Source organism: Triturus cristatus, chromosome 6 (assembly GCF_964204655.1).
Source record: "Triturus cristatus chromosome 6, aTriCri1.1, whole genome shotgun sequence".
Lineage (NCBI taxonomy): Eukaryota > Metazoa > Chordata > Amphibia > Caudata > Salamandridae > Triturus > Triturus cristatus.
This window is the reverse complement of record NC_140589.1, coordinates 1664672779-1664685220: the sequence shown is the minus strand read 5'-3', so window position 1 is coordinate 1664685220 and position 12442 is coordinate 1664672779. Positions and strand designations below refer to the sequence as shown.

General features: G+C 51.5%; 1 protein-coding gene across 6 annotated transcripts in view; it reads left to right on the top strand.

The window, feature by feature from the left end:
* The window catches only part of BICRAL (BICRA like chromatin remodeling complex associated protein), an 834654-nt gene that overhangs the window by 230230 nt on the left and 591982 nt on the right, over window positions 1-12442 (top strand). For all 6 annotated transcript variants that reach the window (XM_085612825.1, XM_085612820.1, XM_085612819.1 and 3 more), the window contains one exon: window positions 10712-10849. The gene's annotated coding sequence lies outside the window, so the exon portion shown is untranslated. The remainder of the gene's footprint in view (window positions 1-10711; window positions 10850-12442) is intronic.

The following is a 12442-nucleotide window of genomic DNA, read 5'->3' as shown; positions in this document are numbered from 1 at the left end:
AAGGCCTGTGACGCCTGTCATTGCCTGATGTCGGTGACGGATCACCATCGCCGGTGCCTTTACTGCCTGGGGGCCGACCACGACGCGGAGTCGTGCCCTGACTGTCAGGCCTTGACCTCGAAGGCTAGGCGGGAGCGGTCCCGTAAGCTTCTCGAGCTTCGGCACTCGGCTCCGCGCCGCTCACGGTCCTGGTTCAGGAGGAGGTCCAAGGACCGGTCGCGGAGCCGCAGTCATCATCATCGCTCGTCGGGCTCGAAGTCTTCGGGTAAGTCGAAGCGATCCAAGAAGTTCAAGAGGCGACACCGCTCTTCGGACTCCCCTCGCCGGTCGCGCGACTCGGCTGAGGATCAGGGTGGTCCCACCCCCGCGGCTCCGCCGGAGCCGCAGGAGCCGCGTCCATCTCTATACCCACCGGTTCCTGGGACTGACGCGACTCCGGCGGAGGTCAGTGCCTTCCTCTCGGCCATGAGGGGCCTGGCTCTGCCGTCGACGCCTGCCGGCACGCCTTCGGGCCCCGCGGGCTCGACTGGGCGACCTCGCGTGCCGGCGGCTCCGGCGCCGTCGACGACTTCGGTCCCGAAGCCGCAGGTCCCCGAGAGATCCAGGCCTGGATCTCTGTCGGCACCGGTCGACCTCACGACGCCTCCTCCGCCAGCGCCGACACCGGTTCCACCTCCGGCGCAGTCTCCGGACGACGCCGTTCCCTGGTTTAGTCCCTGTCCGGACCCGACGCCGGCACGGCGCCGCCCGGCGCCGCATCCGACGCAGATGGATGAAGGTTTCATCTACCGTCCGGCTCCGATCGTTCCTCCTGTTTATCAGGAATCGGATTACGGGGGCGACTGGGAGGGGTCTGAGGACCCTATGGCCCTCCAGGGTCAACTTGCACAGGACTGGGCAGACGAACTGGGGGATGCCAGTGGTCTGGACACTTCGCCGGACGCTGGCTTCATCTCTCCTCCGACTGTGGCTTCGGAGGAAGGTGCATCTTCTTCCATGGTGCTGCGCAAGGCGGCCGAAGCCCAGGGGTTCGAGTTGCCTGCTGTGGCCGTGAGGACTAATATCCTCACAGAGGTGCTTCAACCGTCAGCAAGCTCCACAGAGCCTCTGCTGCAGTTCAATGAGGCCCTCGTCTACGTTCTGCAGGGCACTTTGTCCAAGCACTCCACAGTTCCCCTTGTGGATCGGAACGTGGCCCGGCGCCACCGCCCTGCTCCGGGCAACCCCAGTTTCCTGTCCCAACACCCCACCCCCGAGAGGCTGGTTATCCAGGCCTCCACTTCCCTATCCTCCTTCCCGTCCGCTCCTCCGGATCGGGAATCCAAGAGGCTGGAACAGTTCGGCAAGAAACTTTTCTCGTCCCTGAGTTTGGGCTTGCGGTCTTTGAACACCGCTTGCCTCTTGGACCGTTTCTCCCACTCTCTGTGGGATGCGGTGGAGGACGTGCTGCCACTGTGTCCGGTGGAGGCCCGGACACGTCTCTCCCAGGCACTTGCTGACGGGCGAGCTGCAGCGCGACATGCCATACGGTGTGGACTTAACACCACGGACTCGCTGGGTAGGGCGATTTCCACCACGGTGGCGCTCCGGCGCCACGCCTGGCTGAGGTCCACGTCTTTTTCGGGGGATGTCCAGAGTACCCTCATGGATATGACCTTTGATGGCGCTCGCCTTTTTGGTGAGAAGGCGGATAGTGCGCTGGCTTGTTTTAAGGACTCCCGGGCTACGGCCACGTCCTTGGGTCTCACGGCCGCACGCTTCCACCTTTCCCTGGCCACGAAAGGGGCCCCTCCTCACGTCCGCCTAGCCACCGGCCGCAGAACCAACCTGCACGCGGTCGCGGATGTGGGTTCCGTCGTGGCGGTTCTAGAGGACAATGCGCCGGTCAGTCCACATCCACCCCGGCAGCATCCGCCTCAAAGCCTTCCTAGTCCCAGCTTTCAGGCCCATTCCACGCAAGTGGGCGGCAGTGTTCGCCATCACCTCCTCCACTGGCGCTCCATCACTTCGGACAAGTGGGTGCTGCAAATCGTCCGAAGGGGCTACTCCCTCCCCTTCGAGACGACCCCTCCAGCCATGCCACCGCAGTGCCACCGTATATCGGAGGATCACTTGCATCTTCTGCGGGAGGAAGTTACGGCCCTCTTGGCCAAAGAGGCCGTCGAGCGCGTTCCTGGTCCAGAAGTAGGCCGTGGTTGCTATTCCCACTACTTTCTGGTTCCCAAGAAGGGCAAAGGGGGCCTACGCCCTATCTTGGACCTCAGGAGCGTCAACACCTTCCTCCGGAAGGAACGGTTTAAGATGCTAACTTTAGCTCAGGTTCTGGCTGCCCTCGACCCTGGAGACTGGATGGTAGCGTTGGACTTGCAGGACGCCTATTTTCACATCCCCGTCCTGCCGGCCCACCGGCGTTACCTGCGGTTCACGGTGGGTCAGGAGCACTTTCAGTTCACAGTGCTCCCCTTCGGCCTCACCAGTGCCCCTCGGGTGTTCACGAAAGTGATGGCGGTGGTCGCAGCTCATCTGCGCAGATCAGGGGTTCCAGTCTTCCCCTATCTCGACGACTGGCTGTTGAAGGCGGGCACGCCCCAGCAAGTCGTCTCCCACCTCCAGACTACGGCCGACCTCCTGCATTTGCTGGGGTTCTCCATCAACGTGCCAAAGTCACACCTGAGTCCCTCCCAGAAGCTCCTCTTCATCGGAGTGGTTCTCGATTCTGCGCAGTTCCGGGCTTATCCTCTGGAACAGCGGGTCCGGGATATTCAGGCTCTGATTCCCATCTTTCGGCCTCTATCCTGGGTTTCGGTCAGGTTGGTGCTGCGGCTTCTGGGGCTGATGGCCTCCTGCATCCTGTTGGTGCATTACGCCAGGTGGCGAATTCGGGCTCTGCAGTGGGACCTGAAGTTTCAGTGGGCCCAGCATCGAGGCAACCTGTCCGACCATGTCTTGATCTCGGAGGGCACTGCGAAACAGTTGCAGGGGTGGCTCACGGACCGCGATTGGTTCAGCGGCAGATGCCTCTCCCTACCCCAACCGGAGCACGTAGTAGTGACGGACGCGTCCCTCCTGGGATGGGGGGGCCAGATGGGAGAGGCGGAGATCAGAGGACTCTGGTCTCCGGCGGAGTCTCACCTCCATATCAACCTTTTGGAGCTGAGAGCGATCTGGCTTGCACTGAAAGCCTTCCTTCCCTCTGTCCGGGGAAGTGTCGTGCAGGTGTTCACGGACAACACCACCGCCATGTGGTATTGCAATAAACAGGGCGGGGTGGGGTCGTGGACCCTTTGTCAGGAGGCTCTGCGCCTCTGGACCTGGCTGGAACACCAGGGCATCACCCTGGTGGTTCAACATCTGGCGGGCTCTCTGAACGCCAGAGCGGACGAACTCAGCCGCCGGTGCATGATGGATCACGAATGGCGTCTGAACTCGGACATGGCGCAAGGTCTCTTTCTGCAGTGGGGAGAGCCTTGGTTAGATCTATTCGCCACCGAAGAGAACACGCAATGTCAGCAGTTCTGCGCGTTGGAATTTCCAAGGCAGCACTCGCTCGGAGACGCTTTTCGTCGCGAGTGGAGTTGCGGTCTGTTGTACGCCTTTCCGCCTATACCACTTCTGCCCAGAGTGCTGAAGAAGATCAGGCGCGACCGGGCCCAAGTTATCTTAGTGGCGCCGGATTGGGCACGAAGGTTCTGGTATCCCGAGCTACTCAGTATGTCAATCGATCCTCCGATACGACTGCCTCTTCAGGAGAACCTTCTGTCACAGCAGCAGGGGACGGTCCTCCACCCGAACCTGTCCAGCCTCCACCTCCATGCATGGAGATTGAGCGGCGGCAGTTGATGCCATTTGACTTGCCTCCTGAAGTCTGTGATGTCATTCTGGCAGCCAGGCGTCCCTCCACAAAGACGGTATACGCCTGCCGGTGGAACAAATTTGTGGCATGGTGCACAGCAAAGGCTGTGGATCCTCTTTCCGCCCCTCTTTCTGAGGTTCTACTCTTTCTTCTTTCTTTGGCCCAGCAGGGCTCTGCTTTGGGCACCTTGAAAGGTTATCTTGCTGCAATCTCTGCTTTCTTACGGCTTCCTGATCAGCCTTCTCTCTTCAAGTCCCCTGTTGTTTCACGTTTTCTCAAAGGCATTACTCACATGTTCCCTCCTGTCCCCTTCGTAATGCCTCAGTGGGACTTGAATCTTGTTCTGATCCTTTTTGATGTGCGCTCCTTTTGAGCCTCTTCACAATTGTCCCACTCGTCTTCTGACCCTGAAGACTGCTTTCCTGGTGGCTATCACCTCGGCTAGACGGGTGAGTGAGCTCCAGGCTCTGTTATCTAAGCCTCCCTTTATTTCTGTTCATCCGGACAATGTTGTCCTCCGGCCTCGTCCTTCTTTTCTACTGAAAGTGGTGACTCCATTTCATCTCGGGCAATCTGTCACGTTGCCCACCTTCTTTCCGCCTCTGCATCCTTCAAAAGAGGAAGAGAGGCTCCACCGTCTGGACCCAAAACGGGCGCTGTCCTTTTATTTGGACCGCACCAAACAGTTCCGGGTGGACGGCCAACTTTTTGTTGGATACGTAGGAGCTAAGAAGGGGAAAGCGGTACACAAACGGACCATCTCGCGGTGGGTCGTGTTGTGTATTAAAATGTGTTACTCCTTGGCAAAAAAGGAGACGCCTGTTGGTTTGAGGGCCCATTCCACCCGGGCCACAGCGGCTACTACTGCCCTGGGCCGGGGAGTTCCCTTGCGGGACATCTGTCAGGCGGCGACGTAGGCTTCACTGCACACGTTTGCCAAGCACTATTGCCTGGACAGCCAAGTCCGGAGAGACGGCTTCTTTGGCCGTTCTGTTCTCCAGGACTTTCTGGTGTGATCGTGGTTCGCAGACCCACCATCGGGGTTGGTATTGCTGGGGTATCTATTCTAAGGTGAGGAATCTAACTAACGTGTTTCTTTCAGATTAACAAGTTACTTACCTTCGGTAACGATGTATCTGTAAGAAACATTAGTTAGTTAGATTCCTCACCGACCCACCCATCCTCCCCGTTCTGCGAACTGACATCTAGGGTTAAGGCTATCCTTTTCAGGGCCCTAGATTTTTTGGCACCAGTGTCGGTCTCTTGCATGGCTCTGCGTTCCTGGGGCGGAAAGCTATGTACAAGAACTGACGTCAGCGTGCGAGGGCGGCGTCTAAGTCCTCCGACGACGTCATTCCGGCGCACGACGACGGACGCGGAGCCGCAGACGACGCCTAGCGACGCGCAAGGGGTATTGCTGACGAAAAATCTTTCCGGATCCAGCCTGACGCCTGGGGATATTCCTAGGTGAGGAATCTAACTAACTAATGTTTCTTACAGCTACATCGTTACCGAAGGTAAGTAACTTGTTCGTAACTACTTTAGGCTCCATGTAAGTCCCTAGTAAGTGGTACCCCTGGGACCTAGGGTATTGGAACTAAAGAAGGTTCATAAGAGCTGCAGCATGAATTGTGCCACTCTATGGGACCCCTCACCAAGCTCATGCAAACTGCCATTGCAGCCAGTGTGTCTTGGTGCAGAGAAAAAGAAGAGTCAACATGGCACACATCCCTGTGTGCCATGCCTACCCAGTACTCCATGTGGTATAGGTAAGTCACCCTTACAGCAGGCCTAACAGCCCTAAGGCAGGGTACTCTATACCCATGCGTGGACATATCTGCACGAGTAGATGTGTCCCTGTGATATCCAAGTTCACCATTGGATACCCGAAGCGCATAGGGAAGCCATACCGAGTACATGGGCTGGACACCCATGATTACGAGTTCCCCAGCTACATGATGGCTTCAGTGTACCCCCAGATATGGTACCAAACATCTTGTCTTAATAAACACACACTGATGCCAGTGTTGGATTTATTAAGAAATGCACCCAGAGAGCACCTTAGAGGGGCCCCCTGAAAACCTACCAACTACTAGTTTGTTCACTGACTGATCCCTGCCAGCCAGCCACCCTAGACAAGTTTCTGGCTCCCTGAACTGACAGCTTTTCCTCTTGGAGGTCAAGAACAAAGCCTGCTCTGGGCAGTGGTGTTTACACCTCCACCCTGCAGGGTGAGCCTTTCCAGGGTGGGAAGCTTCAATGGCCCTGTAACCTTTGTTATGCCATCCTGGCCTCTCCAGATAGTGTAGAAGCCAACCTCCCTGTCTTGATGCCACATTTTGGCGGCAAGACAAGCGGTAAAATTAGTACATTTAGGTGGTGTGTCCCCCTTCACCCGGAACCACCCCTAAGGTGGACCAGCTGATGTAGGACCCACTTTTCAGATTCCCCATCTTGATTTGGGCAGTATTAGTATTCTAGGGTAAGGGCTATGCCCACTTCCCACAGGAAGGTGTAGGCATCCCAAAGGAAGGTAGCCCATTGGCTACTATCTGTCACTCCTCTATAATGCCCCTAAATTGAGTATTTAGGTTGCACCTCTGATCCCAAGAACTCAGATTCGATGGATCAAGCGGAGAAGGAAAAAGAAGAGTCACTGCTCAGCGAGAACTGCAGAGGAGCTGTGATCTTTTTCAGCAAAGCCTTGCCTGCTAGCAAACTCTCTCGACAATCTCAGCAGATTAAAGCACCCTGCAAGCTGTCAAACTACCAAAACCTTGAGTAGCTTGCCAGCGCTTTGAAAATAAACTTCAGATTACCTTGAAGTAGAGAAGCTACTCCACTGCAGCCGCAGACACAGACAAGCAGAGTCCAGTCCACTGCCTTGCAGCTCCCCGGCCTGGCCGATGCCCCAGACGACCAGGACAAGGTACTCGTGCTCTGGAAGGTCAGATCTATCACCCCACCGAGTGTGAAGACAACAGGACCAACCAAAGCCATCCAACACCAATACTCGGGATACCGGACGCCCTGCACCAAGCTCCAACTGTGGGAGTCCAGTCCGGATTCTCATTGCACCACGGCCAAGCAGCTGTTGAGGGACTTCAGCATCACTGAGAATCACTTTGTGAGTGGCCCAGCTTTCCTGATTTTGCCCCTGACAGCTGTTTGACCCTAACCGTGAAGCGCCACTCTTCAACCAAGCCGCCTTAACCATTCTCCACCCAGGCTGCCTGGCCCGAGTACCGAAGAGCCGGCTGTGCCCCTTGCTCTAAGACCCCTTGCGACCTAAGCCCCCGTCTGGGAGCTCTCAGAGTTGTCCCCAAATCCCCTTGAGCAGCCTGTTTCCAGGTGGCCCCGCCTTCACCATCGTACGCCCAACTACAACCTAACCAGCAACCTGCTCCCAGTGAAACTCGAGCAGTTTCGAAGAACTGCTGGTTGTACTTTGAACCTTGTCCCTCTATAAAGCTGACCTCAGAAGGTGAACTCCTGAAACCAACTATACTTACTTTTATTGCATTTATGCCTTTTCCTTGTATAGGATTGCATTGTGCGTAAAGGTGCACCACTTTACTTACTGGTAGAAATTGATAACTCAACAAGTACTTACCTTTGAATGAAGTTCTTGGTTTTGAAACACATATAAAAGGAAGTGTTATTTTTCTAATCTGGTCTCTGATTTATTCTTTGAGTGTGTGTCTCATTGATTGCCTCTGTGAGTACAACAAATGCTTAGCACTACCCTACTTTAGCCTCTGTAAACCTGTTGGGACCCACTGGACTCTTTGCACAAGTGTTCTTCTTTTTAGTACAGTATATAGAGAGCCAGCTTCCTACAAGTGAGACCTGAAGGTCCAGTGGGTGTGGGTGTAGCATCAGGGGTATCTCTCCGACATGGTCCAGATTTTGGAGCACACTGCAAAAGACCTGCAGTGGTGGCTAACGAACCGGGACTGGGTCAGAGGCAGACCTCTCTCCCATCCCTATCAAGATCTTATGGTAGTGACAGATGCGTTACTTCTGGGCTAGGGTGGCCACCTGGGAGAGGTGGAGATCACAGGACTCTGTTCTCCGGCAAAGTCCTAGCTCCACATAAACCTGTTGGAACCTCCAGCAATTTACTTGGCATTAAAAGCCTTGCTCCCTTCGATCAAGGGAAGGATGGTGCAGGTGTTCACTGATAACACCACTGCCATGTGGTCCTACAACAAACAGGGCAGAGGTGGTTGTGCAACCTGTGTCAAAAGGCCATGTGCTTCTGGACATGCCTGGGACATCAGGCATTTCCCTGGTTGTTAGGCACTTGGCGAGATTTCTGAACGCCAGACAAACTTAGCCGAAGATGCCTAGCAGATCACGAATGGTGTCTACATCCGGAGGTGGTACAGGGTCTCTTTCAGCAGTGGGGAGAGCCTTGGTTAAATCAGTTTGCCACCGTCGAAAACGTACAATGTCAGCAGTTTTGCATGCTGGAGTTTCAAAGCCAACAAAGACGCTTTTCAAATAGAGTTGGGCTCTGGCCTCCTGTATGCCTTTCTGCCATACTTCTTCTGCCCAGAGTTCTCAAGAATATCCAGAAGAACCGGAGTTCAAGTCATCCTTGTGGCTCCTGAGTGGACATTTAGAGTCTGATATCCTGAGCTGCTGCGCATGACCATTGGTTTTCCAGTCAGCCTGCCTCTTCGGGAGGATCTTTTGTCGCAGCAGCAGGGCTAGGTTCTGCACCTGAACCTGCACACCCTCCCTCAACCTTCTCTTTTCAAATTCCCTGCTGTAGTCAGGTTCCTTAAAGGTCTGCAGTACGTTTTTATCATGTCACGGTTGAGGTGGGACCTCAACTGTGTTCACACTTTCTTCTCTTAATGTGTGTGCCATTCAAACGTTTGCACAATTGACCTCTTCGGCTGCTCACCATTAAAACTGCCTTTTTAGTGGCCACTGCAGTAAAGTGCAGGCCCTCTCTTTTCATCCTCTCTACACCCCCTTTTATCAAGACAATCTGGTCCTGCAGACACATGCTGCTTCCTTCTGAAGGTTATCATTCCCTTCTTTGTATGCCAGAGCATTACCCTACCTACCTTCTTTGCTCTGCCTCATCCCTCCAAAGTGGAGAGACTCCACCGTCTGGACCCTAAAAGCGCGTTATCTTTCTACCATAATCGCACAAAGGTATTCCAGATAGATGATCAACTCTGTGGACTATGTTGGAGCCAAAAAAGGGGAAGGCTGTGCAAAAGCAGACCATCTCGCAATGAATTGTCGTGTGTATTAAGATCTGCTATGCATTGGCCAAGAAGCATCCCCCTGAGGTCCCGCGGGCTCACTCTACCAGAGCCAAAGCTACAACCACTGGGTTAACATGCGGTGTTCCTTTCTTAGACATCTGTCAGGTAGTGACATGGGCATCACTGCACACATTCACAACACTTTACTGCCTGGACAGTCAGGTGTTCCTTTCTTAGACATCTGTCAGGTAGTGACATGGGCATCACTGCACACATTCACAACACTTTACTGCCTGGACAGTCAGGTCCATCGTGACGGGCACTTCGCCTGTTTGGTCCTACAGGACTTTTTGACCTAATCGGGTTTGCAGACAGACCTCTGAGGAGGTATTGCTTGGGTATCTATTTTCAGGTAAGGAATCTGCGGCCAGGAGTCTCTATCAAATAAACAAGTTACTTACCTTCGGTGAGGCCTCATCTGATAAAGACTCTATCTAGCCGCAGATTCCTTACAAATTCGCTCCACAAACCGGTTAAGGTGTAAGGGGCATCCTTTTTAGGGCCTTTTCTAAACTGGTCGTCAGTTCTCCTCGTAGTTCCGGGCTCCTGGCGTGGAAAGTTGTGAAAGTAACTGAATTCAGCACGCCGAGGTGGCACCTATATAGGTACCGCGCATGTCACTACTGGCGTGGACAATGCAGCCAAACGGCACCACCTACCTGCACACAGGGATTCTGCCAAAAAATCCTCTGCATCCAGTCTGACGCCTGGGGATATTCTGAGGAAAGGAATCTGCAGCTAGATTGAGCCTACCATATAAGGCTTTATCAGTAACTTGTTCTTTGGTATGACAAACGCAGGGTCGATGTAGCAGTTACATTCTAGCCCTAGTCTTTCTTTTGTTATGACATGCCCAGGGTGACTGCAGCAGTGTGAACCTAGCCTTAATCTTTATTTTGTTATGACATGCAGAGGTAGAAGTTTGATCCCAGCATTAGTACTTCTTTTGGTTTGACATCCACACAGTAGCTGTAGCAGTTTGAACTTTGAACCTAGTCTTAATCTTTCTTTTGGTATGACATGTAGCTGTAGCAGTTTGAACCTAGCCTTGAAAGCTTTTAGCTTGCGTTTAGTATGCTTGTACGGATCATCATCAACTGAACTTGGGAGTTTGTTGGCAGTCCTTTATTCTGTGATTTTGTTACTTCTGTAACCAGGCTCATGGAATTCAAGCATTCCCGGCTGATTATTCGGATTGTTTTATGCCTATTAGCCAGCCCCTTTGCCTAAACCTGATTTTCACGGATTCATTATTGTTACTGATGTTTGCAGCCTCCAGATTTTCTTTTCTTTTTAACAACTTTGGCGCTCTTTACCTAACTGCATAAATTTGAATGCACATTTACATTTATTTAAAAGGCATCAAAAGCACGATGTTGCATCATTTGGAGCCTAGAAAAACTAACGTTCTTATATATTTACGCAACAAAGTAGACCATACGCATGTTATGTCTTTGAGCACACATTCGTGCTGTTGTCGTGATCTGTGTAGTGTGAAGATACCGTGAACGGGTGTACGCAATAGCAATATGTTAAAAGATATCTCAGTAAAACAAATGTTTATTTTTAGGTAATTTAACCGAATCCACAATGGAAGAACAGCTCGGCTTCTTGGAAATTTACTGGTCGAGCGTTGGACAAAGTTTACAAAGCTGAAGACTTTTCAAACACGCAAAATGAAATCAAGAAATTTTCCTTAAATTGTTGGGTATGTTATATATTTTACATGTGCAATTTCTCTGTTACATGTTTTCCTTAAGTGCCTTAATTTTCGGAAATTAATTCAGGGTCTAACTCGCCCACGAGCATAGAAAACGATGAAAGGGAAACGTGGTCAAGACCTTACATAGCTGAAGAATTTGTTTTGCGTTATGTCCTTTATTTGAAAAGCAGTGACAAACAGACATAAGGTTTGTCTTGACATAGTGTTTTCGCATATTCAGATTAAATCTAATGCCACTAGTAAATACATAGCGCATACATATACAGTGATCCTTTTAGGTATAGGCAACGCACAAGAAATATCCAGACAGGCACTTACACCTAGCATTATTATTACCTATATAGACATTACACCTAAAAAGGCAACCGTCTACAGCTTCCACTATATACTCTATAGGTAGTATAGGTATTTGGGATGAGATATGGTACGAACAACTTTAATCATACTGTGAATGTATATGTTCTTTAGATAGTAACATTCACAAATTTCGTATTTTTCATGTGTAGACTGTTCACTCCACTGTCAAAGTGTCTCAGATTTCCAGCGGAAAAGTTGGAGGCTTCTCCTTCTACAATCTGGCTATTACCAGCTGCCATGATAGTGATTAAGACAGTACACTCTGGTGGATTGTACAACTGTTTTCACGCCTAAGAAATAGTATCACTACTGCAGGGTTATCCATCACCAGATACAGGGAACGCAAGCTGGCTTATGTCATCACTCTCCTTAGAGCCAACTCACACCTTACTGACAATAACTGAGTGCAGTGATAGATTAATAAACCTTCTGTCTGATGGTTAAAAGAAGGTGTTCTTTAAACCCTTTCCCCAGTATTCAAAGCAATTCATCACAGTTGCCTTGAGCACTTTACAGAAATTTCACAATTATACACCATCACGTTGCCTGTGCTTCTCTGGAGTGCAACTGTTGGCTGTGCGCAGATTTAATCTGGCTTGCTCAGGTGATAAAACCCTTTCGGTGAGCGTGGAAAAGCTCTGGAATGAGCTACCAGGTCACTTACGACTTGCCCCATCTTTACTAAGGTTCCGAAAGGTTTTGAAGAGCTGGCTTTTCAATAACTAGGACCTGTCGAGCTGTTCCTCAGTTGGTTAACTGCACCCTGTCTGTGCTTTGATGCAGACACTTCCTTCCTTGTGTTGATTTAGGGCAGGACACCTTTCAAGGTATTTTCTGCTCTTTACAATTCTCGTAACATAACATAATGTTAATCCTTCCTGTGTTCAGTATCATGCCTCTTGCTGTGCAGTTTAGGGATCTTAATTGAGGCTGAAATAAGTTTGTTTACTAATGCATCTCTGAATTTCACATGGTGATATGTAGGGAAACTGACTTTGGCTACTTAATGCATTTTGACTTAAAACAGGTATTACTAGTTGACATAACTTCCCATTGGTTGATTTTGACTAATATGGAGTGAAGCACTGATATGTTGTGGTCAGTTTGGGTGGTTGATCATTCTTCCCCCAACCTGGAAAATGTCATAGGTTGGGCATACCGCTGGAGATTCTTAATGTCAATACAAAAGTCAAAGTCCTAACATGGAATGTCAAGGGTTTA